This window comes from Anolis sagrei, chromosome 1 (genome assembly GCF_037176765.1).
Source record: "Anolis sagrei isolate rAnoSag1 chromosome 1, rAnoSag1.mat, whole genome shotgun sequence".
Lineage (NCBI taxonomy): Eukaryota > Metazoa > Chordata > Lepidosauria > Squamata > Dactyloidae > Anolis > Anolis sagrei.
In genome coordinates, this window is record NC_090021.1 from 120,573,844 (window position 1) to 120,601,331 (window position 27,488).

Genomic DNA, 27,488 nt, shown 5'->3' on the forward strand with positions numbered 1-27,488 from the left:
TAGGATGAGATCAAGAGTAGCCAATCCCCTTGTTGCCTCTTCTACCTTCTGGACCATGAAATTGTCTGCAAGGCAAGCGAGGAATTTGTTGGACCTTGTACTCTTGGCCGAGTTTGTTTTCCAGCAAATATCGGGATAGTTGAAATCGCCCATGACTACTACATCTCTTTTCTGTGCCTGTTTGGTCAACTGTTGGCAGAAGACTTCATCAAGATCTTCCTCCTGGCTTGGGGGTCTGTAGTAGACGCCTACAACGACATCTTTTTGAGTCCCAGTTCCCTTAATTCTTATCCAGATGATTTCAAGCTGGTTTCCCAGATTGCTGTCTTGAATTTCTTCTGCAGCATAAGAGTTTTTGACATATAAGGCTACTCCGCCTCCTCTCCCCTTTGTTCGGTTTCTGTGAAAGAGGTTATACCCCTCGATATCTACATTCCAGCGATAGGAGTCATCCCACCAGGTTTCAGTGATGGCTATGATATCATATTTGTGGTGTTGTGCTAGAAGTTGGAGTTCGTCTTGTTTATTTCCCATGCTCTGTGCATTAGTGTAAAGACATGTGAGCCCCTGGGATCTTCCCTTGAGCTGTTTAATTGGGATTATTGTGCTTTTGGTACTTGGTCCTTGTTGTGTTTGTGCAGCCCTCCGTTTAGCCTTCTGGCGATTCCCAGACATTATGGGTAAAGTAGTGTTCGCAAGGCTGTTGTCCCCCTCCCCCGGTGGACCTAGTTTAAAGTGCGTCTAATGAGGTTTGCGAGTCTGTGAGCAAAAAGGTGTTTTCCTACTTGTGTGAGATGCACCCCATCCCTTGCCAGTAGGCCATCCTCCTGGAAAAGCAGGCCATGGTCGAGGAAGCCAAAGCGTTCCTCCTGACACCATTTTCTAAGCCAGTCATTGACCTGTACTATTTTTCTGGCTCTTGTGGGTCCGTGTCTTACAACAGGGAGGAGGGATGAAAAGACCACCTGTACATTACATTCTTTTAGCATTGCTCCTAGAGCTCGAAAATCATTTGTGATCTTTTGAAACGTATGCCTTGCAGTATCATTGGTTCCTACATGAATCAACATGAGGGGAGGACGGTGATAGGGCTTGAGGAGCCTGGTGAGCCTCTGAGTGATATGGTGTATTTTTGCCCCCGGTAGGCAGCATATTTCTCGAGCCATCCCATCCGGTCTGGAAATGACAGCTTCCGTTCCTCTAAGGAGGGAGTCGCCTACTACCAAGACCTGTTTACTTTCAGGAATGACAGGGCCCCTTTTGTGCAATGTAGTGTGTAGGTCTCCAGAAAAGTGATCCTGTTGGTGTGAATTGTGTAGGTGAAAAGTGTTGTCCTCCTCCTCGACATCCCCGGTGCATTCGTCAAGGACAATCCATTGAGATTCGTCCAAGAGCCTATGGTTCTCCTGTATGTGTTCCTGTTGCTCCTGGTCTATGGTTGGGGATGGTACACCTGCAGGATTGTGCAAGTGTGAATGTTGTGAAGTGTTATGTCAATACTACATTGGAAGGCATTTTATATAGGGCTGTTGTTAAAATTATATGTGGTACAGAAAGTAGTAGCTTTGTTATTGACTATGGTACTTTACTTTCAGTGTGTTACACTTGCATCTAAACTGGCCACCAGTCTGCTACTGAACTTAGTTCAAGGGTTTGTACCAGAACACAAAATCTAATACAATTTAAATTCTTGTGTGTTATTGTCTACTTGTGAGTTATATTAATTGTATTGTTTATTTTGTTTATTGATTGTTATTTTATTATTGCTTGCTGTTTTTGATGTGTTGTTGGGCTTGGCCTCATGTAAGCCACTCCAAGTCCTTTGGGGAGATGGTGGTGGGGTATAAATAAAGTTGCTATTATTATTATTATTATTATTATTATTATTATTATTATTATTACTGCTACTACTCAGGATTAGAAACCACTCATTAATTTCAGTTGAGCAGAGCAGAACTGATGAACCTTTACTGCAGTGTCATCACTTTGAAATTTTCTTTCTTTTGCACTGGCATGTTTTAGAGGACTGTTGAAAATATATATCTTTACTTTTACTCCCTCCTCCCTCAACAGTTGAGATTTCACCAATCTTTCTTTGTACAAAACATGTAGAAGTGGGGCAAGCTGCTGGGGAAAATGAATTGGGTGGTAGGAGTGAAAAATGCATGATAGTAAAACCATATTTTCATGCTGTTGTGCAGAAATATTTGTCACAAAGAAAATTTGATTCCAATAGATGTGGAGGCCCTGCCAAGAATGAGAAAACCTTTAAAGAGACCTTAAAAATGTGCTGCTGGTTGAAAATTAGACTATTTTCAGTCTGTATCTTTCTCACACTTAAGGCACTCCTTAGATCTAATTTTGATATGTATGATCTGTCTGAATATATTTTCCCCCTCTCTTTCTCCGCCCCACCGAAACATACATACATACTAGGGCTGGACGGTTTCATTTCGTTAATTCGTAATTCGTTAAAAATTCGTTATTTTTTGTTAACGAAGCGATAACGAACCATTCTGGAGCAACTTAAAAACGAAACGAATTTTTCAATTTGTTTCGTAAATGCTTCGTATTTTGTTATGTTTTCGTTTCGTTATTGGTTTGAGGTCTTTTAGTTATTATTTCCGCATGTCTGGGGCAAGTTTTATAGTTGTTTTTTGTTTAATTAGTGAAAAAAATTATAATGTCACACCAACAGTCAACAACAGAGGGAGAGGGAAGCTTCAGAAGTTTTTTTAGCGTATTGTGCGATCGCGGCCGCCATTAACGAATCGATTCGTTATTGTTTCGTTATTGTTTTGTATTTTTTTTTACCATTTACGAAATTTCGTAAATATTGAACTTTTTTTAAGGAAAATTTTGGAATTCTTTTAAATATCGAAACACAAAAAACCCCAAAAAACGAATCGATTTTAGAAACAAATTTTTCCGTTGTTACCCAGGCCTAATACAAACAAACATACAAGACATACAAAGTTTTAGAAAAAGAGGAGGAAATGTTTTATTCCACAGACTGCACAATTTCAGTTAATTACACTGCACATTAAAGAAACTGTTTTAATTTATGATTGTCATACATACAAGGATAAGATTAAAACACTTATTAAGTTGCAAAATATTACACTGAAAATTGTATTTACCCTTTTTCAACATGGAATTTATGAAAAGGAAGCAGTGAAGGTAAATGGATAATACTTCAGTTTTTCAGAAATCAATCAAGTTTAACATACAGCTGAGACTTTCCTTTTAAGGTATTTTTCTCAGTTCATAATACACAGAAAAATGACATTTTGCATTACTTTTTTGTATAAATTTTTATTGTGATATATGAGAAAAAACATACTATCTTTGAGATTCAACCAGCAAAAACAGGTATTATTTCCTCTGTCCTGCCACCTGTCCATTTCCACCCGCGAACCACCACCCATGACTTCCAACATCACACCATATGGAACTAGCATCTAACAAAAATGCTGGGATGCTGGGAATGGTGCAGAGGACCCAGAGAGAAATGTTTTGAAATCTCCTGGTGAAGGCCATTCCCATGGGAACCTGGAATCTCCTGGTGAAGGCCATTTCCCTGAGAACCTACCAGAGATGCAGACCAAAGGAGAGAGATGTTTATCAAGGCAAGAAAGATGTGAGTTGAGACACCAGGGCCTCCAATTAAGGACTCACTTCTCCAAGCGGCTTCAAGATAAGGCCCCAGAAAGCAAGTGCAAAAAGAATGATATCATGGGAGATAATTCAGCCTTTTAAAAGTGGTTCATGCTGTTGCAATCAATGTGAGAGCAATGCCTTGTTCAAGTATCAAGCTGTTCTTGTGTTCTGGTTTCATGGGGTATAGTTTTGCTTGTTTGGGATTCATGCATCTTGTCTTAGAATGGCATATTTTTGCCTGCCTTGGATTTATGTATCGGCTGTTAGAAATTGTAGGAGTTGTAAACACCTGGAGGGCCGAAGTTTCCCATGCCTGGTCTTCACAGACCATATCATGCAGTTTGAAACTGCATAATAAGGTAGTGTAGATCCAGCCTATGACATTTTTAATTTTACATATGCTTGTGAAAGCTGAACAGTGAAAAAATCTGAAAGGAAGAAAATAATCTCATTTGGAATGTGATGCTGGAGAAAAGTTCTATAGATACTGTGGACTGACAGAAAGACAAATAAATGGTCTTAAAGCAAATCAAGTTTTCACACTCTATAAAAGCCAAGATGACAAAATTTGGGTTGTCATGTTTGGGTATATCATGAGAAAGCACAATTCACTAGAATAGATAATAATTCTTGGTAAAGTTGGCAACAGAAAAAGAGCAAGACAACATAACAGATGGATACATTCAATCAAGAAAGCCACATCCTAAGTCTGTATAGAGTCAGGATAGAGTGATTTGGAGGTTTTTCATTCATAAGTTCATCATAATTTGAAGTCAACTTGACTGCAACAATAGGAATGTTTAAAAACCTTCACAAGTTTCTGATACTTCATCATCAGTAAGCTCTTGAAAATATTTGGTAAGTTTCCTTAGCAATCTTCAGGAAGTTTGGAGGTCATTCTGAATACATTTTGCCCCAGTCCTCCTGTTTCCTTTCCCATCATGGATTCATCATAGATCTTTCTCTTTACTATTACTTATAAAAATATTTCACATACTGTCTTGTTTCAAAGTGGGGTTGGGAAGCTTTTCTTTTCCTAATTGTAACTCTTTCCCTCCTTAGTCTTGCTTAACATTAATCAGATCCCATGTGACAAATAGATTCCTGTTTTTGTTTTTTTAAAAAGCTATGGAATTGGGCAATACTATTAAAATTAAATATAACAGTAATTAGTCTTTTTCTTTAAAAAAATATTTTAAAAATTCCTGAAGATTTCTCAAGCTTTTTTAGCACTCAGTGGTTAGGTTGTCCAGACAATTTGCCACATTATAGCAAAAAAGCCCAGGGCGGCAAAAGCAACCATTATCTTACAAACTCTACACAGTAATTCATTTGTTGCTAGGAAACACTAGCAATCTGAGAGGATACTATGAATGAATGTGCCTAAGCTTGAAAAAGAAACAACTTTATTAAGAACTTCAGTGATCTATAAGGAATTATAAAGCACAGTACAACATTACAGACCATAGTCATTTTGTGCAAATATTAACAAAAACAAGAATTAACTTGCCCAGTCGAGCCAAAGTTCAATGATTTTTTGCATTTATTTTAATGGTGGAGGAAAAAATGCTTTATACACTCATGTATGTCTTGAAATTTTAATCAAAAATTTAGATCTGAAAAGTCTGGGTCAATTTATTCACACTAGTAAGTACTGTGCCTTAATTCCTATTTAAAAGGGAACCAGAACCACCTTTGATTTGAGTAGTGAAAGACAAAACATCAGTGTTTTTCTGGGAAAAAAACTTTAAAAAAGCACATAACCCTTTGCTGTGGTTCCACTTCTGTCCTTTGAATGCCTGGGCAGGAAAATGTCCAGGGGTAACTGGCCCCCTGAAGAGATGCTAGAGCTTTCCCTTCTCTGTAGGAATGATACTTTACTAATCCACAGGTCATATCAGAATTCATCGTTTTGGCCCTAAAACCCTCATTTGACTTATGCATGAGGTCGACTTATGCATGAATACAGGCAAACCCTGAGTTACAAACATCCAATTTACAAATGACTCATAGTTAAGAAAAGGGGTATGACAACAGGAAGTGAGAGGAATCTACCCCTAGGAAGGGAAATGAATACCTGAAAGAGTTATCATAGAGGATAAGTGTCTCAACTGAGGCTTTATGTTTATAGTTTTTATTCCATCTCCATGAAACGTGTATTTTAAGATCTCCATGAAACATGTATTTTAAGATCAGGCAGATGAGTTTTAACCACATAAGGGTATTAAAATGATGAGAACCTAAAGATTTGGGATGGTGCTATCCTAATCTCATGGTCATTTTAATGCTTTTCCTAACCATTTACACTTTACAGCATATTTATTAAAAACACATACATTCTAATTACAGATAATGCCAAAGACTGCTGGGGAGGCAAGACAGCTCCTTCTCCTCTTCCTTTTACAGCAAATCTAATAGCGACTGGTGGCTATTGAGCACTGAATTCACTTTGTATTTTAGTCCAAAGTTGAAAGGTGTGATTCAAGGTGCTGTACATATTTATAATCTATTTCTGAATTTTGCTGCATTGGGATGCATGAGGGAGGAGTCCTTTGGTGGTGGTATTGAACCTTTTTTGTCTTTCTGTTTTGACAAAAAAGTTTCTAAAAATGAAAGGGGGGGCTCAGGGACTTTGGGGACTCTGCACTTTTCCTGGATTAAAGCAAAGCAAAGAAACCAATTTAACTCACAATTTTTGGAATTCCCTAAATTACAGCTTCCAGTCAGCTTCCAAGTTTTCCTTCAGTTAAAGAATGGAGTAAGCAGAATATCTGCTGAAATGAAAGATCTGCTGGCACTTGTTAAGTGAGTGGCATAATAAACTATAAGCGCAATTTGGCACCTCTAAGATTTTCTAAACTATCAATCATTGTTCATTTTATGTCAAAAAAAATCAGAGGAAATCAGATAGTAGCTGGAGGCCTTTGCTAACGATATAATACAATGCATTTTTCTTCACTACACCTCACCTAGCTTAGTGAGTGTTCGTTTATAGGTTCAGTTTAAATATCACAATGCTATTATGAAGCACATTCTAATTTACTACAGTAAGACAACCCCCCCCCCCCCCCCAATATCCGTGCAGGATAGAAAACAGAAAATAGCTGGATGCTTGTTCACTGCTCCCCACCAAGCAGGAAGTGGATGGTTTTGTGGATAAGGATGCAGCTGAGAAGCTTTTTTGGGAAGAAGAAAAGATGAAATATTATTTTAGCTATATCTCATGGGTATGTCTCCTGAAACAGGATTGTAGCTAATTTTCTAAGACTGTACGTGAATGAAAATACTGATAAAATGTTAATTTTGGTAAAACTCTGACCTCTATGTTCTCATTCATACCAAACTCAGAGAGGATTTTTTCTTATTGGATACTCTAGAGCTAGTATATTCAACATTTGTGTACTTAAACATTACTTTCATGAGAATTGTTTAATTAATGTATTGTTACAAGGGCTTGGTGTGATTGATCTGAGTGACTGCTAAAAACATTTATCTTGTGAAGCAAATAAGCCATTAGAAAGAAAGTAGTGTCAGTCGGACATATAGATTCCACGTGGCATGATAAGATATAATCATTATCTAGGGTTGCTTATGTGTATGTTTTACATTTAATGAATGGAATCCAGAGAAAGCCTTGCCTTGAAGTAACACTGCAGTCAATAGACTGGAAATTGACTTACGACCTCATCACACAGGGCTTACTTCGGTGGCATATGTGGGTTCAGCCCTAGTTTACCCACAGAGCTTGCTGGCTCCCATCTCATGCTGCAGAGGAACCTCTAGTAGGGCTTTGTGGGCCAACTATTGTGGAGCCGGCATATGCCACTATGGCAGCAACATGGGAGACATCCCATGTTTCACAGGAAGCAATCAGGGGAAGCTGCACAGTCAGTGCTTCCCCTATGGGATCTGCTTCCTGTCAAGCTGGATGATGCACAGTGTGGGGGTATGAGTTCCCCACACCCCAAACGATGGTCGATGGCAGCCAGATTTGCTATAATGCTGGGAGATTCTGGCACCTTCTTTGACAAGGTCGTTAATCAAAGTTTTGAACAGGTTTATCAACAACTTGAACCATTTACTTCAGTAGGTCTGTTCTAAATATAGGCAGCCCCTAAGATAGATTCTGTTGTTTTGTTCTTAAGTTGAATTTGTATACACATGCACACTTTGGATAGCACAGGGAAGGGTTAACACCCCTATGGTGTTTGTTTTGCTGTCTGTGGTCATGTTCAAAAGATTTCACCTCATTTTCTATCCCTGTGATAATTGGATCTTGAAATTTCTGGCTTGTTATGAAAACAATGATTGGTAATAAGCTTCAGTGGAGACACCTTTTCCCCATGATAGGAATTTCCCTTCCTAGGGGATTATTTCTCTCAATTCTTGTAGTCCCACCACTGTTCTTAACTACGAATTGTATGTAAGTCGGATTTTTGAAACTCGGGGACTGTCTGTACAACTAAGGGTGTATCTATACAGTAGAATTAGTACAGTTTGACACATTTTAACTGCCATGGCTCATTTTACAGAATCTTAGGAGTTACATTTTTACAAGGTCTTAGCCTTCTCTGCCAAAGAGTGCTGGTGCCTCACCAAGCTATATACAACCCAGGATTCCACTAATATAGTTTATTTCATTGCCTCATACTATCAAAAACACCCAAGTGGCACTCTATAACTAAGGCTATATTGATTTTAAAACTGAATAAAGAATGCAGTTTCTCTGAAAAGTATATTCCTGCCTCACCACAAGTATTTGTAAGCATAGGTCTTATTCATTAACACCACTTTCCTTTCACCACTGACCAATCAGCACTTCATCCTAAGGTGCCCTTGTATTGCTTCCAATACACTGCCTTAAGATGAAGTAGATCTCGTCTCCTACTATATCTCAGATATCCTGAACTATAATGGCAATATTTTAACCTGAGAACATGTCTCCACTAGATAGGAGAAAATATACAACTTTTCCTTCTACATCTTCAGTATAAGGACCCATCCAGACACAGGCCAAAATGTGCAGGCTCTCCTGGAGCCCAAAGATGACAGATGGCACCCCCCCTTCCCCTCCCCAAGCCTTAAAAATAAAGAAAACATTACCGGACCACCATTAGGCGTCTCTGGAGCTTCCTGGAATGTACCAATGATGTGCAGGAAGCACAGAGGGGGGGGGGATTACTCCTGGGACCTCAGGAGACTTAACCCCACTTCAGAATGGGTTTTTTAAACCCACTCTGAAGCGGGTTTAATGTATGTCTGGAAATTCCCTAAATCAGCTGATAGCAATCTTTCACATTGTCCCGGGATTATTTTTCTCCCTTAAAAGAAATCAGTGTGTTGTTCTTGTTTATTACTCTTGTAATACCTTCAGTTCGGCTTCAAATCTGTAAGTACTATAGATAAATATTGTGACTAATACTGCTAAAATGCACAACATTATCTAGAGAATGACATTGAAAAAATGAGCTTATCAGCCAAAATTTCCCTCTAAGAGTAATAATAAACAAGGTCTTTATGTTAGTATCGTGCATTTTGAATAATTTTTAAGGGACTAGAAATCTAATTCTATTTTCATAACTAAGATTCTGTTAAAACTTCTTAAAACAGAAATGCCTTATAGAAAAGACTGCATCTGAGACAATATGAGAAGCTGTAATGCAAATTTTTGGTTTATAACTAGGAGAACGATCTAGTTGCTCAAGTTACACTATGGATGGAAGGGTTCAAACAGGCAGAAACATACACCCAGAGTAACTTGTTCAAATACATATGGGAATGTTTTTGTTAAAATTTATTTTCTCATTAGCCATTGGTCACCAAAAAGAGAATGAAGAATGCTGGTGTAAGACACAAAAACAAATGCCCACGTTTTGCCAGAAAACAAGTTGGCATGGATGGAGTGAAATGAAGAATATGACATAGAGTGCAGAGCTTCGAAGTGCGACTCCCAAAAATAGAAATGCATACATGTCTCCCATTAAAAGCCACAGCAGACCATACTTTTTCCTTTTTTCAAATGGTCAAAGAGCCACATGTATACATTTTATCAAATATACAAGAAGGAACTTCTAACTATAGAAGACTGAAGCGCACATACCTGTCCGAAAACAGTATTCCTGCACAAAGCAGTGGGATAGGATGCGAGTCTTGAGCTTGATGGAACTGCGAGTGGTGGCCTTAGGTGGCACAAACAGTTGTGGAACGTAATTCTGATCATGTGTTTCTAGGGGTACCACCACTCATGGGAAAAGTATATTTGAGAAAGTAATCAAGGCTCTTCCATGAATAGCTTGTGTGAATGTATTAATGTAGTCATCAGATTTATATCCCACCTTTCTCACAAGATGATGAGAAGATTCACAATTTACTATATTGTTGTTTATTCATTCAACCAAAACTGAAAATCAAGGCTACTTATGAAAATATTAAATAGATAAATAGATAGAGGTAAATACAAAGAAAAAAAAAGTAAAAACATATATAAAGTTATTATCACGGTAAAGTTAGATTATCTCTAGAAATAAAGCTAGTTAAAGTCAACAGTATCAAGTCTTTCCAGTCAGTTCCTAAAAACCTTTGAGAACAGAAAAATGTTCATGCGCCAATGAAAAGATTGTTTCATGTCAAATAGCAATGTAAACCAGACTGGGACCAATATTTTGAAAAGAGAAATATAAATAATTTAAATATCTAGATAAGTAAATAGATACCATTTTGTGTGATGTGACCCATGCTGGGTTACAGAAGCCTGAGACTGTCTATTATATCCACAGAACTGGGACAGGAGATTCTCAAGGACTCGTCGGTGCTGAGGTATGACCAATATTATGCTGGACCCTGAAATTATTTGACATCATTGTGCAGTATGTGTTCATGTATCTTCACTAAGTTTCAAAACAGAGGAGAGGGGAGGAACAGAGAGATAACATGGTAATGCAACATCTCCTATCCAGGGTTAACCGATGCAATGAGGAACACTACTCTATTTAGGAGAGCAGCTGGATATTGATGGTCTAACTACATAGTGTATAGATCTAAGGAAGTAATGCTACCCCTCTATTCTGCTTTGGTTAGACCACATCTGGAATATTGTGTCCAATTCTGGGCACCACAATTCAAGAGAGATATTGACAAGCTGGAATGTGTCCAGAGGAGAGCGACTAAAATGATCAAGGGTCTGGAGAACAAGCCCTATGAGGAGCGGCTTAGGGAACTGGGCATGTTTAGCCTGAAGAAGAGAAGGCTGAGAGGAGATATGATAGCCATGTATAAATATGTGAGAGGAAGCCACAGGGAGGAGGGAGCAAGCTTGTTTTCTGCTTCCTTGGAGACTAGGACGCGGAACAATGGCTTCAAACTACAAGAGAGGAGATTCCATCTGAACATTAGGAAGAACTTCCTGACTGTGAGAGCCGTTCAGCAGTGGAACTCTCTGCCCCGGAGAGTGGTGGAGGCTCCTTCTTTGGAAGCTTTTAAGCAGAGGCTGGATGGCCATTTGTCAGGGGTGATTTGAATGCAATATTCCTGCTTCTTGGCAGGGGGTTGGACTGGATGGCCCTTGAGGTCTCTTCCAACTCTTTAATTCTATGATTCTATGATTCTATACTCTGGAATGTCAAGGCAGACAAAAATTGTGGAGATGTGTTCAAAACTCTACACAACTCTTACAATCTAAAGGAAAGAATAGCTGCTTCCTGATTACCATAAGAAGATGGTGGCTATAGCTCTCACCATAGAAATCCAGAGTGGTTCAAGGGGTATATGTGAGACTATGCACAACATCATGACATCTTCTGATGCTATTATCATCTTAGATAGACTCAAAATGAGGCTGACAAAGACCGGCAAGAAACCATCACCTGCTGCAGGCCCCAGGGCTGTGTTTTACTGAATTCATAAAAATTTAATATAACACTGTATAGTGACTTGTTTGGATCAAAAATCATACAAAATACCATTGGACATTTGGAAAATAGCTGTACTCTACAGCTTTTCTTGTAGCAAGTATTTGTTTCCACTTCGTGACCAAATGTGCTGGTATTTTATATGACAATTTTCTTATAGATTTCTCACGTAGCTTTTGGCATGAGATCAAATATCTTCTGTCAAAAAGAAAGAAGCATTTTTCTGAAAATGTTTGAACATTGTTTTTTCTGCACTATTTGTCACACAGTAGGAGGCAAGAGACAATACATACCCTACTGTTGTGCCTTTCTTTTTTTCTTGTTAATGTCAAGTAACTTCCAAGCTGCCACTGCAAAAACCTCAAACAACAGTATCATCTTTCCTCGTGAATTAAAGGTACATTTATCTATTGTCTTCTATTAATTTATAGTTTAGTGAGAAGTAAAAGGGAAAACATATACCAACAGCAGCAGATTTCTGATTTGGAAGTACTGCATTAATCCAGCCTCCCCCCAACCCCTTGGCACAGTTCAGAAAACAGAGCATCTTTTTAGTTGTATAAAGGTCAAATGTAATTCTTTCATCCATAATAAAAAATCTTCTTTCCACTAATCAGAGCTTAAGTAATAAATAAGGGGAAATAATCCATGGCTTTCTTAATTGAAGGAACATACTATTTTCTTTCTACAAATCAAAAGTAAAATCTCTTCAGAAAGAGGATTTTTAAATGTGAAAAATAATAACTTCAGAAGAGCATTGTTTATTTTCTAGATCAGGTCTTGCATAGAGTTTCATCCTATTCCCTAAGAATGATTTAGTTTCTCACATAATACACACATACACATACGTGTCATGTAGGTAACTACAGAAACCTTGGCACAAATAGATGGATGGAAATAGATATATTTTATACATTCTATTTCCTGAAGCACATACCTTAAATAGTTAACAAATGTTCCTTTATACAACTCTGCCTGAGAACTGGAATAGAGATGAGACTGTCCCCACATACAAACCAAAACTTTTCTGCAAGGGAAACAGCATTTGACTATGTGAAACATGTTAAAAATCATACATGAGAAGAAACATGTTAATATTTGAGTCACAGATTTTGGACATCTGTTGTCAGTTAATGTGGTCTTAAGGGATATCAATAAAAGCAGAGGCCACTTGCTTTCGTTTCCATGTGGGGACCATAGACAATGGACAAAAAAGCAGACAATAAAAATTCAAATCCATTGACAGTAGCAAAGTAACTTCCATTGAAATGTTACTTTACCTATACTTTTCTCTTTACTCTTACTTTATATCCACCTACAAGTCTGAGATGTCCCAAACACACTTGTATCCACTCACCACTCATAATGATATATGCATATACATCCATACATCTCTATGTATTAGGGATATTATCTACACAAGACAGTCAGGTCAGTGCAGTGGTTTTAATGTTGGACTGGAATGCTGAGTGACTTGGATTCACATTTCTGCTCAACCATGAAAACCCACTGGGTGAACTTGGACAAATAACATATTCTCAGCCATTGGGGAAGGCAAGGCCAAATCCCTTCGGAACAAATTCTGTCAAGAAAATTCCCTGATTGGTTCACCTTAGATTTGCCATAAGTCAGAAATGACTTTAAGATACACAGCAATAACAACAATAACAACAATAAGCACAATCTTCTTTTACACCATGATCTCTATTTGTGCTCCAAAATATTCACATTGACAGAGATGGCTTTCAAAGAAGAAGGTTTTAAAGATCAATTCAGGGAGTACTGTGGTTTTAAGTTTGAATATGCATTGAACATGTTTGGTTTTTAAACTGTGAATTTTTAATACTGTTTATATTTGATTCTGTTTAAATGTTTGTATATTTGTATGTTTTAAATTGTGTATTAAGGCTTTGAGTCCCCTTTGGAATATATAAAGCATGGTATAAATAATGATGATGATGAGTTCTGTTGTGTGTTGAGGCCTCGGCCTGTGTAAGCCGCATCGAATCCTTCGGGAGATGCTAGCGGGGTACAAATAAAGTTTAATAATAATAATAATAATAATAATAATAATGACTCTGCAAAGAAGCAGATGAAACAATAGATCACATCCTCAGCTGTTGCAGGGTCGCGCAGACAGACTAAAGCAGAGGCATAACACCATTGCTCAGATGATCCCTTGGAACTTGTGCTACAAATACCATCTGCCTGCGACAAAGAACTGGTGGGATCACAAGCCGGAAAAAGTTACAGAAAATGAACACGTCAAACTCCTCTGGGACTTCCAAATTCAGACAGAGAGATTTCCAGAGCACAATACTCACAATCATGTTAAAAAAATAAAGTATGGATTGTCGATGTTGCAATCCCAGGTGACAGCAGGATTGAAGAGAAACAACTGGAAAAGCTGACAATGATATGAGGATTTAAAGATCAAACTGCAAAGACTCTGGCACAAGCCAGTAAAGGTGGTCCCAGTGGTGATCGGCACACTGGGTTCAGTGCCTAAAGACCTTGGCCTGCGCTTAAATACAATCGGCACTGACAAGATTACCATCTGCCAGCTGCAGAAGGCCACCTTACTGGGATCTGCACGCATCATTCACCGATACATCACACAGTCCTAGACACTTGGGAAGTGTCCGACGTGTGACCCAATACAACAGCCAGCAGAGTGATCTTGTCTGTTTGTTGTGTTTCAAATAATAATAATAATAATAATTATTATTATTATTATTATTATTATTATTATTATTATTATTGGTGGTGGTACAAATATTCATTTCCTTTGATGTGACATGCCCAAAAAGGTTTGGTAAAACTCCAAAGTTAGATAAGTAGTTGAAAGGAGTCCACCTATGTGTAGGAAAGGGAAGGGTAGGGTAGGCTAGGGGAAGGGGAAGGGAAAGGGAAAGGAAGACATTAGTCATAAAAACAAATAAGAGGCTAATACTAACTCTAAAGAAAATCTACAGCTAAGATAGGATAACCCATGCATGGGACAATTCTAATGTGGAAGAGCTTTGTGGAAGAATTGTATGAATGAAGATGAAATGGATTCACATCAAAGCTCCTTTGAACTTTACAAAAAAAAAAAACCATGTGGGGAAAGTTCTGTAGTCTTGGCAGATCGAAATGGAACTTTCTGGCCTTACCACAAAATGCTATCTGTGGTGTAAAACAACAGCACTACTTGTTCTGAGAATACTATCCCAATGGTGAAGCCTAGTGGTAGAAGCAGTATGTTGTGGGGATGTTTTTACTCAATAGGGACTAGGAAACTGGTAACAAGTGAGGGCAAGATAGATGGAACTGCATACATGAGAAGTATAAAAAGATTTTTTTTCTTTCTGCAAGCAAACTGGGGAGCCAGGATAGAGCTCCATTTTCCAATTGAACAGTGATCAGCTTTAGAAGCTTACTTTCCAGTAGGACAGTGATGTTAAATACACAGCTATGAAACACTGAAGTAGTATAAAAAGAAGAACTGGAATGTCTTAGAATGGGCCAGTCACAGTCCACACAATTGAGAATTTGTGAAAGGACTTTTGTTTGCCAATAGTCCCAATCTCAGATGACAGAGCTGGAACAATTTTGTCAAAAAGAAAAGCCAAAATTCATGGGGTGCATCTACATGACCCATAGCCTGGAAATGACACGGCATAGGATTCATGTCATGGTTGGAGATTGCTGTGAAATGAAAGGTGGAAATGAGAAGACTGCTCTCCCTTATCCCTGGAAAACATGAGATGACTGTGGGGATGGTTTTGGACAGATCCCACAGGCCGTAAGTTAGGGGAAAATCCAGATTCCAGGGTAGAATTAATATATGTCCTCAATTTTGGCTAATATGAGGGCAAGGCTGTGTTAAAGTGGACTCACCCCAAATTACTCAGATAAGCCTCATGGGGAATTCAGCTGCCATGGGTTTGATCCACCACTACATCAATGACAGAAATTTTAACAAAACAGCTCACAGCTATAATTGCTGCTCAAGGTTTTTCTACTGCATATTGATTTGGGTGCTTGTGAGAGTACATTCAGTCAACAAGTGCTGGTTTGACTTCATTTATTTAACCTTTGTGCCACAACAAAAATATTTGCTGCCTTCACAAGGTTGACCATTTTGCATGGAGTGGCAACAATCCATATTCTGTGCAGTTCAAATTCAGGTTGTAACACAGTAAAATGAGGGAAAGTTTTACAAAGATGTGAATACTTTTACAACACACTTTATGCTGTTATCAAACTAATCACTGAAGACAGTAATTATCAAAGGAGGGAAAGGTTAAATCTGAACTGACTATTTTGCTAAGAAATTTCCACAACATGTCACATTCTATTTCCTTGTTTTCTTTTTTTACTGTCTATTATGTGTGTTAATATATCCTCATACAGCTGTGATGAAAATGATTATGAACTAGCTACATAATTGCTGAAATCTTCCTTTGCTTCTACTAAGCTAAATTATGGGTGTAAACAACACTGGAACATATTTAATTTCCAAGATGTCACACTAATGGTTGAATAAGCTTTTGACCTAAACCATATGAGGTTAAACAGTGTTTGCTTTCATCTAGGAAATCTTATGTGAGATTCATGTGTATTTCTCCTAACTGCATACAGACTGAAATTTAGAACTAAAACTAAATGAACCTCATTAAAATTTCAAATGACTCAGACTTTAAAAATGCTATTAGTAAATATTTTTGACAGGTTCTACCCGCATTTCTTTTATTATATTGGCAATCATTTGAATCAGGTCTTTTCACACTGTGTGTAACGATGGGTTAGTGTGTCAGCTGTAATACTCGTAGTTGTGTCACATGAACATAACAAGGAACCTCTGAGTCTATATGAAATAATCAATACCAACTTGCATGCATTTTATGCAGCAAGGCTGCTAATTAGTATGATACACTAGTATAGTCCCCTTCCGTCATATCTGTGTATGCATATCACAGTCGAAGGGTCACACAGGTATTGCACAGTATGTGTAATCAGGTCGGAAGAGCTGATTCCACATAACTTCTGGTAAAACTGAATTACTGTGGCATTAAACAATACATTTCTAAAATGAAATGTTTGGAAAACTATGGTCTAAATATATATGAAATACAACTTTCTTGAAACTAAGCAGGGGTCATGTATGCCTCTTATAGTTCCATGGAGGAAAAGCAAAATATAAATAAATAAAATGGTGCTAGATTACTGCAACATCAAGCTAATTGTAAAAATAAACAATGTCAGGCATTCAAACAACAAAAATAAAAATACAGGAAACATGGTTTCAAAAACAAGATGGTTAACAAAACTAGGAATATGAGAAGCTTCTTTATAGTGATTAAAACCATTGGTCTATCTTGAGCAGTATTGTATACACTGGGGAGGACAATATGTGGCTAACAGGCTGCGTTGGGGCCCTCAATGCCCCTTGTGTATCCCCAGGGTTACCATACACTCAACTACAAGTGATTGAATTTATTTAATTATTTATTTGCCTTCAAATGGCCACTCATCTCTACGATTTGACATTATTGGGTTTGTTTAACTGGATTTCTTCCTATATGGGTTCTTGCCTAGTTTCAAAATCTACCTGATTTCAAGGAACAGAATTAATATTCTTTAATGTAATCATCAGACCACAGTGCAATTAACTTCAATTAGTATTGGAGAGAGGTGTAATTAGGAAACAATATTCCATACTGCCAATTACTACATTTATATAAGGATCCATAGTTCTATCCAAATGGGAGGGATCGAAATATCTACTGAAAGAGGATGTAGACTGTTTAGCAAACTTCAGAATTGTATCTACTATTTCAACTGACCTTGTATGATATGTGATCAGCAACAGTGACATTAAAGAGGAAAATAATATTGTATTATTATAAAAATAGCCCATAACCTTTAGCTTCTCGGTATCACCAGAAATTATTTGATATACAATTTTCAAGACTCTACATTCTTACAATTTTCAGGGGAAAAAGTCTCTATAAGTTAGCTTAGAGAACGGCATTGGCTTAAAATAGTCTTCATAGCACCCACGTAAATCTGTTTTCTATACATATCATCAAAATCAATACTGTTTTTCCTACCATTTTATACCTTATCAAAAGAAAGAAATGCCAGCTGGTACAGAAACAAATGTAACCTTAGGCAACAGCTTAAGTAAGAAAAAATTGGCCACTTGCCACAACTAGTTACTACCACAGCAGGAACTTGATTCAAACTGTCAACAAGTGCATTCACTCTATTCCTAAGAGAAGTATGTTTTGTGAAAATCTGATAATATAATTAAGCTATTCTAAATGCAAGACCAACTTCATATGAATCATTTCCATCTGCAACAACACTTAAACAGCGTTTTCTCTATGTGGCTAATCTTTCTAGCTAATGAAAGGAAGTAGACATTTAAAAAATAAATTCTAAAGAGCATTCAATATGTCTGTTATCAGCAGTATTCCTAACAATATTCAGCAATGTGGGGCTCTCTATATTTTATAGCTATATTTCTCTTTAGCTTTCTCTGATACACATAACATATACAAAAGGTCAGATGAGGGCACCTAGTTTTGCTCTTCCTAACCCTATATGTGCATGGAAGAGGCAGAAGGAACAAAGCATTCTCAGGGTAGTTTTATACAGGCACTAAATCAGAGTTAGGAAGTGGATTAAAAGGAACAGGTTCAATTGCAGTGCCTACTCAATCGCCCTAGGAACTGGTTTGATGTTGGGATGGTGTCCACAGCATTTGCTTATTGCAGATTGCTCAGCTTCTATTTCAGTTTTGAGTGATTCCTAAATTTTTAAAGAGGTTTTACTCCTTTGTTTTTTCTTTCAAGTTTGTTTTTAATAGTCTCCTCATTTCAAAGATGTTTTCTCTTTTGAAGTGACATGTAATCATGTTTGAGATGTTTTCTCTTTTGAAGTGACATGTAACCACAAGGCAATATAAACTATATTTTATATCCCAGTGGACATTGTTTTTCAATCAGTTTAGTGGTTTCATATTGAAGTAGTTGCTGGGCAGCACCTATGGTTCTGTTCCCCATAAGGATATTATTCTCAATAATACTTTAACTAGCAACCATTTCTTTTTAATTCAGGAACTCCCGTCCATGTGATCAATTATTCCTGAGTTTAAGCAAGCAAACCCTTGTGGGGACTGCCTTCAAGCTGGAAATCAATATCCTCATTGTGATAGACCATGCGGCTCCAGAATAGGTCTCTACTTACGCACCCACTGCCAACATTCTACTTCTGGAAGACAATCATACCCGGCCACAAGAAATCACCAATGATGATGACTAAAAATATTTTCCAATTGGACAGTGAAAACATCCTCCACACTTTCATGTGTACAGTTTTCAAGAACATTTGTCAAAGCATGTGGAACCTGAAGGAATATTAAAGGCAAAAATAAATATAACTCATGATGGGAAAGCAGAACTTTTGCATACACTTCAGCATCTCTTAAATAAGATTATATATTTTGCTATTCACGACTCGACACAACAGAAGTAGTAGATAATGAATCTAGTCATCTAGTTGAGTTGAAATATGTGGAAACATAAATTTCTCCATCTCTTAGAAAGCAATGATAATGTTATAATGTAATAATTATTGGAATCCTGTAATATCACATTAAATTAATCATAAATTAACTGGAAGGGTCCAACATGAAAATGTTTAAAATATGCAATTAATTTCATCTATGGAGAGGTGGATACTGTGCCGTAACATTATACACTACACATCATTTACTAATTTAGTCAAATTTATTAATTAGATATTTAGCTACAATTATTTTACATAATAAAATGTGTGTTTAGCTGCGTCTACACCGAGTGAAATACTCTGGAGTAATCTGCTCCAGAGCTCCTCAGGATACACTATGAGGAGTCCATATCAGCTGTCATGGAAAGAGCAGATATGTTTACAGTCCACATGGCCAGCCAGGTTGACTATTTATTTATTTATTTAGAACTTTTGTATCCCGTCCTACTCTACCTTCGTGGAGTGACTCAGAATGGCAACATATCAGCACTGATGCCCTGTCCCTCAGAGGCTGTTGCTACTATCCTGCTGGCTAGAAGCAGGTCCCCAGCAGGGACTTGCTGGAGACATCACTTCTGATGAGGTCACAACAGGATGCCTAGCCATATGATCATCAGAAGTGACATTGCCAGCAAGGCTCTACCAGGGAGCTACTTCTAGCCAGCAACACAGAAGTAGGTCTGTTTGATGCATGAACACTGTATCATACCGAATTCAGCCCAATCCAGCTGCCCACACATAAAAAAACACCAGGGGTCACTTCTTATGATGGATTAATGGCTGGAAGCAGCACTTCTGCTGCAGAACCGGCCATACATCATGTGTACTGCTAGCAGAGAGTTCCAGGTAAGTACATTTTATTTGGCCTGTGTAGACATGGGTTTGTGTACGTGAAAACATCTGTGTAGCAATACTATAGAAAAATATACAACAATATTTGAAATTATAGATATGACTATGCAGAGAATAGAGGTACTGCATAATAATAATAAACTGCAAGATTCTTTTTTTCCTCCCAAAATGAAGCAAGTTAGGTCACTTTTCCTAACTGCAAGATCATTTAGCTCTCCTGCAAGGAGTCTTATGAATATATACCAGAAGAAGAAAATGTGTCAAGCCTTATGGCAAAAGTGAAGACCTTCTGTTAGATGACTGGCAAAATAAAACATCCCATAATATTATGAAGAACTGACAATTTACTCAAGCAATTTTATTCCGTTTTTGACATTAGACATAATTAAACTGGTGAAGTCATGAAATCAGTCATGACCCAGCCTAAGTATAATATAATCTTATCTGAAAAGCATGAAATTGTTCTGGCTATATCAATTACTTCACTTCTTGACATCTATTATAGCCATTCAATAACCTAATGACTAAAAATTAGGTTGCAGAAGACAAATGACAATGAAAACCAGCCCTTTGTGAATGAACATAATTTAAAGAAATTATTAGTGCACTGGTAGTTTATCCATTTTAAAAATGTGCGGAGTGCTTTAGACACTGGAGATAAAAATATCATTTTCCCCTATTTTTTTTAATAATTTGATTGCAACTGAACTTTTCCCAAACTTAGGAGTTGGAGCAAAACATTTGTTAAAAGACTAACAACAACAACAACAACAACAACAACAACAACAACAACAACAACAACTGAGAGCTAACAAATTGAAATTGAATCCAGACAAGACAGAGGTCCTACTGGTCAGTCGTAAGGCCAAACAGGGCATAGGGTTACAGCCTGTGTTAGACGAGGTTACACTCCCCTTGCAGATGCAGGTTCGCAGCTTGGGAGTGATCCTGGACTCATCGCTGAGCCTGGAATCCCAGGTCTTGGCGGTGGCCAGGAGAGCTTTTGCACAATTAAAACTTGTGCACCACCTGCACCCGTACCCTGGAAAGTCGGATCTGGCCACGGTGGTCCACGCTCTTGTTACATCCTGATTAGATTACTGCAATGCACTCTACCTGGGGTTGCCTTTGCAGACTGTTCGGAAACTCCAACTAGTCCAACAGGAGGCAGGCAGACTGCTCACCGGAGCGTCATACAGGGAGCATACCACCCCCCTGTTATGTCACCTCCACTGGCTGCCGATCCAATTCCGAGCACAATTCAAAGTGCTGGTTTTGACCTACAAAACCCTATACGGCTCTGGCCCAGTGTATCTGTCTGAATGGATCTCCCTCTACGTCCCACCCCGGAGTCTAAGATCTTCTGGGGAGGCCCTGATCTTGACCCCGCCTTTATCACAAGTGAGGTTGGCAGGGACGAGGAGCAGGGCTTTCTCGGTGGTGGCCCCCCACCTGTGGAATTCGCTCCCCGGGGAGATTAGATCGGCGACATCACTCCTTTCCTTTAGGAAAAAACTGAAGACATGGATTTGGGACCAGGCATTCGGTTAATCGGGCAGATAAAGAAAGGACTTTGACAATGGTCAGGAAATGGCTAATGGAATGGAATTATGGATCTCTGAAAGACGAATGCTGAGCATGTGAATAGTTTTTATATGATGTGTTATATACTGATTGTTTTGATTGTTTTAACTGTGATAACTGTTTTAACTATGTTTTTTGTACATTATGTATAACTATGGCTTTTGTACATTAGGCATCGAATTGTGCTTTTTTTGTAAGCCACCCTGAGTCCCCCCTCGGGGGTTGAGAAGGGCGGGGTAAAGGTACCTGAAATAAATAAATAAAATAAAATAACTTTATATACATCCTGCCCCATCACCCCAAGGGGACTCGGGGTGGCTTACAGAAAGCAACAATGCAAACAAAGCACATAAAGTGTACAGTGAAAATTAGACTAAATCATTAAAAATTACACCAAGGAAAATAAAATAAACATACATGTATGATTTAACATAAAACCCTTCAAATTAAAATTAAATAAGTGATAAAACGTAAACAATAAATAGTACATATGCCCACCCTTCAAGCAACCCCCATTTTCCCAAAGAAGGATAAAGGTTCTCATTGTACTAATATTCTTAAATGCAGAATTTTACTTTTATTTGTTATTTATTTTATTGATTTGTAATAGTAATTCAGAACTATCCCCATACCCATGGAAGATATGTTCCAAGACCCCTCATGGATACCTGAAACAGTGAATAAGAGTGAACCCTATACTTGGGCCAGAAATATACCCGAAAATAGCATTTAAGAACCTAAAATGGTCCACAAACACTTCCAGGAGGGAATATCTTTTGGAGTGCGGGGAAGTAAAACCTTGGATAGCAAGTGCATGGATAGGAAAATTGCATTGCAATGAATTCTGGCTGAAGTTCTAAAGATGATTTACAAGACCAATGTAAATGGCTGAGAACCGACAGCAATTAACTTTTAAATAAACTTATCCTAAATTCAATTTTATTCAAAAATTTAACTGAAGAATTTTATAAAACAAAAAATGATAGAAAACAAAATTGACAGGTTTGTCCACTCCTAACATAAGCATACAGGTAAGCAGTTTAGATGACCAACTAAACTTAATAGAGCATTAGTTATCTGACAAGTTAGAATGTAAATAAAATGTATTCAATATTTCAACATGTTCATATTCAACTGGTAATCAAAGATTTCCCATATCATCATAGCCGGATGCAAGGCGGACTGCACAAGCAAGGCCATCATCACACAAATATTTTTCAGGGCATGTCTCAGTTTGAAAAGAAGTCCCAAGCCTCCTGTAGGCAATATTGTTTCACAGTTCCAAGAAATTGTTATCCAGCTTAGGTGACTGAACATTTGACAAAATACACACAGTATTCCAACACTCTGAGAAAGTGACAACTGGATAAAGAGAAGGGTGGTTATTAACTACAATTCACATTCTCCAATCATCACTGCAATCGCTATTTGTTGTTGCGGTTTGTTGTTGTGTGCCTGCAAGATTTGTTCAGTAGGGGATTGCCTCTGCTTTCCTCTGAGGCTGAGCGTGATTTATCCAAAATCACCCAGTGGCCAAGAGGGGATTGAAATTCTGGTTTCTGTTTTCTTATTTATCTATTTATCTATTGGATTTATACCTGTATTTCTCAAAGAATCGGATTCAGTGAGGTTGTACGACATTGGCTCATACACTGTCTCTTTGTGTAAACACAAACACACAAACATACTTTGCAGAAAACCGGGCATTTTCCACTAGTAGTGTGCAATCAGTTGGTGGATCACATACTGTAAAGGGGAGAAGACATTCTGGACATTTTTGTGCCCTTGACATATTTTTGACCTTGCAGCTAAATCTAGAGCTACTAATTATAGTGACAACAGATATTAAAGAAAATATATGTCTTATGACACCTAAAATATCAAAAATGTTTTTTGTGCCAGGAGCCGCTTCATACATCTGTTAAAATTGCCTTTGGTCCACAAAACTTGATACCACTATCAATTTGGTGCTTCAAATTACAAAAAAACAATTGTTTGTGAGTGTATGTGCCATGCTGCAAATTACTAAAAGCATAGTACTCTTAAATAAAATGATAAGCAGATATCTGGAAAAAGTATTTCTTTCAGTAGCTTTTCCTCAACCATTCTGAACATCCACAGTATGTTTCTGAAAATCTATTTTCCATGAGTAGTGTCCACTTCTTAGAAATCAATGTATGTTTACCTTGGAGCAAAGAAGGTCGAGAGGGGACAGAAATGTTTAAATATTTGAAAGGATGTCACATTGAGGAGGGAGAAAGCTTGTTTTCTGATGATAAAAGTTTTCTGATGGAAAGAGCTATTAGTGAAATATGCTGCCCCAAAGTATGGTCAAACCTCCTTCTCTGGAGGATTTTAAGCAGAGGTTGGAAGGCCATTTGTTGGGACTGCTTTGATGGTGTGATTCTGCATGGCAAGGGGTTAGCCTGAAAAGTCCTTGTAGTCTCTTTCTGCTTTATGATTTCATGATTCTATAAAAATCCCTGGGGTCACTCTGTCATATTTATGATACCAGAAGATCACTGTATAAAATTTTACCTTAGGTTACTGTTGATAAACAATTTCCTTATTCTGGCTCACTTCTTCACTTTATGTTAGTAGTGAACTACTCTGTTTTCTATCAAAACCTGCAAATGGCTCAGAGGTCATGCTCTAGAATGGTAAAAAGCCTCACAAATGCCCTTGAGGATGGTCTTAACAGTTCTGAGGGATAAACTGTTTTCAACCAAGTTGTTTCACCTTCACCTTCACTTCATTTCTTCTTTGCTGTCACGATATCATCAACAAGGATACAGAAAAGAGGTCCATACGTTACATCCACCTAAAGTCATCCTTTTTATTTTGAAGGCAGATTGTTCTCTTCAGAATTGCTCGAGAGTCTTTCAGTGCTGTCAGATGTGCACAACTTCTTCCTCCTGTAATATCCTCTTTCTTTAACCTTGCCTTTTAAACCAGAAACAAATAGGCAAATATAGACCCTGGACTTCTTTCAGCCCTCTCCACATGGATCTCATCAATCTCCTGGTGCCTTCCCTTGTCCTCTGTTTTCTCCTCCCCTAGTCAATTAATGTAGGAGGTATGATTTGGTTATTTTGCCCAATTCTTTCCCACCAGTTTTGTGTCCATGGGGGAGGGAGGTTAAAACTCCCACACAGGTCTGTTAATTAATTGGTCATGCTGGATGTTCCCAAAATTGAATTGAGACCTTCTGAACTCCTAGGTGGATGTGGGACCATGGACCACTTGAAGTTACCCTTCACCAGCAACCTTTAATTTTTAAAAAAACTGTATAAGAGAAAAATATGCATTTTTTAAATAAAAAGGAATGAGATAACTGATTATGCCTACTACTTTATGAACGAAACACTGCCATTAATTCTTTGTGGAATTGTTAGACATTTGGATTTTTCTGCTTATAAAAATTCTGAAATTCATTAGAGAAAAGTTATTAAATGTTAATCTTAACTGTGTTCTATAATGCAGAGAGTTATCATTATCAGAAACTGATTGAGCACTTTGAGAAATGGCCTGATTTGTCTTGGAGGCCACACCTACATAAATATAATCCAGGTTGAAACTGCATTATATGGACAGTGTAGGCTCATATAATGCACTTTCAAACTGGATTATGAGGCAGCGTAGATGGGGCTGAACTGATTCCAAGACCACCAAGTTTGAAAAACACTTGTGGATAAAGTTTCAAATATGTATACACCAACACGCAGAGTTGGGCCAGGAGGGGAAAGATCATCTTGAAGTGCTAATGTAAGATGGTAAATATGACCTTATGGACATAATAGAGACTTTTTGGGATAACTTCCATGATTGGAATATTACAACTGAATGGTATAAGATATTAGAATAATACATATGACAGAAAAGGAAGTGGAATAGCATTACATTTCAAAGATAAATTCAGCTGTACAGGAATGCATTGAAGTGATCAGAATACAACATTTGGGAGTGTTTTATTAAAAAAAATGGAGAAATAGATAATGCAACATAATGGTGGGAGTTAACTACAGGCCACCAAATTAAGATAAAATGGTGGGTGATTTCTTTCAGATATAAATCTCAGGAATCTGAAAAATGCAACTTGGAAACTCTGCTATGTATAAGATCTCCAAAAAATTCCTGGTGCGTCATACAAACAACTTCTTATTTCAAACCCAGCAATGTGATGCCGCAACAAAAAAGGTGAATGATATTTTAATCTGCATTAAAAGAAGCAGAGTTTCCAAGTCGAGAGAAGCAATAGTCCCATTATATTCTACTTTGGTAAGCACTCATTTGGAATGTTACATTCAGTTCTGAATGCCTCATTTTAAGAAGGATGTAGACAAGTTGGAGGGGATACACAGAAGTACAGGGTGGTAAGAGTATTACTGAGAAATCAGACCCTCCCCCCCCCCCACACACACACACTTATGAATTATATAAAATTTGAAATGGTAAACGCGGTTCTGTGATACCCAGTGGGTTACGTCTTTTTCCTTAACCTTTGTTACAAAATAACTTCTGAAATGTTGTCTTGTCATGGCCAGGACTCCTGCCTCAATCTCCATAATCTCCTCACAGTGAACTGGGAGATGATAAGGAAATTTCTCAATGGAGGGATTGTGCTGTCACACCCAGACCCTATAAAGTTAAAACTAAGATGTCCTTCTCTCTTTATGCGGGTGAACTGCGGGTGCCTTACTTAGAAATTTAGGATTCTCAGCAACTGAAGCCACTCCAGATTTGAACATCAAACAGAACATTTATTTCTCAAAGTCCTTGACAGACTTGGCACAGCTTGTTGAAGTTATAAACACAAACAGTCAACTTGTGAAATCAGATAGATGTTCCTTCCTTCTTTTTTCTTCAGCCGCTGAGTTAACTTCCCCAACGGTAGAAAAATCCTGGGATTCTTTACCCTAACCCTGAGCTGCTATTTTTAGAAAGAACAGGTATTTCCCTATCTAAGCTCAAGGTTAGTTAGGGGATGAAGTAATAGAGCCTCTCCCAATGGCAATCCTGAGATATTCTCGGCTCCAGCGCTGAGCTGCTATCTTTAGAAAGAGCTGGTCTTCCCCTATCTGAGCTCAGCACCAGTTTCAAAGGCAAGAGAGTAAGTACTCACAATGGCCTATATGAGCTGCCTAGCTTGACCATAAGCACATCTTAGGCTTTTTCTAAACTGAAGAAGGCAGGAATGCTTCTCCAAAATGGAGATCTCATCCCCAGGAAAAAGGGCGGTCTTTGGACCAAAGAGATACTTTTTAAGCCAATAACAGCAAAAGGCTTTGCAGGGTGGCTTTAAGCCCCTGTTAATGGTTAACTTTCAGGGTGCTGCTGAGACTGTAGCAACCCTGGGGAAAATGCAAAAAGATGCTATTTCATGCAACTAAGGGGCAATACAAACCAAGCTCCTGGAAGACGGAACAAGGATGTCAGAGTGTTTCCTGCTCTCATTGATGAGATCGGGATTATTTGCATAAAGGATCTGGCGCTCACAAGAATCCATTGTGCATACTGGACTCTCTCTATTGTGCCCACTAGAACTAACCTGTTAAGCTCATCACAAGCTCTTTTGCATATTGCCACACCACATTCATTTCGGTTGCACCCGTCTTGGGGGAGGACCACTGAATGGGCAAACACTTCAAAATAACCCAGTGACAGTTTATTGAATTTTGCACCATATGAAGAGCCAATCGACAAAGGCACTCCACAGAATCCTCAGCCACTCAGCACACAGATCCTAACTAGACTGCTTTTAAGCCAATCAGGAGCTGGCACAGGTTTTCTGAATAGCTGTCAATGTAAATAAAAATGTTATGTATTTTTTATTGAGTCATGTCAGTACTTTGGAGTGCCTTTCTCTGCTGACATTTTCTCTGGCCAGTGAGAATAAAAATTTCTATGATATCCTTTCCAAGATTA

The 27,488-nt window shown here is 38.0% G+C and overlaps 1 protein-coding gene across 2 annotated transcripts in view; it reads right to left on the minus strand.

Moving 5' to 3' along the window:
• SNTG2 (syntrophin gamma 2) overlaps window positions 1-27,488 on the minus strand; it is a 263,517-nt gene that overhangs the window by 207,071 nt on the left and 28,958 nt on the right. The gene's annotated exons all lie outside the window — the stretch shown is intronic.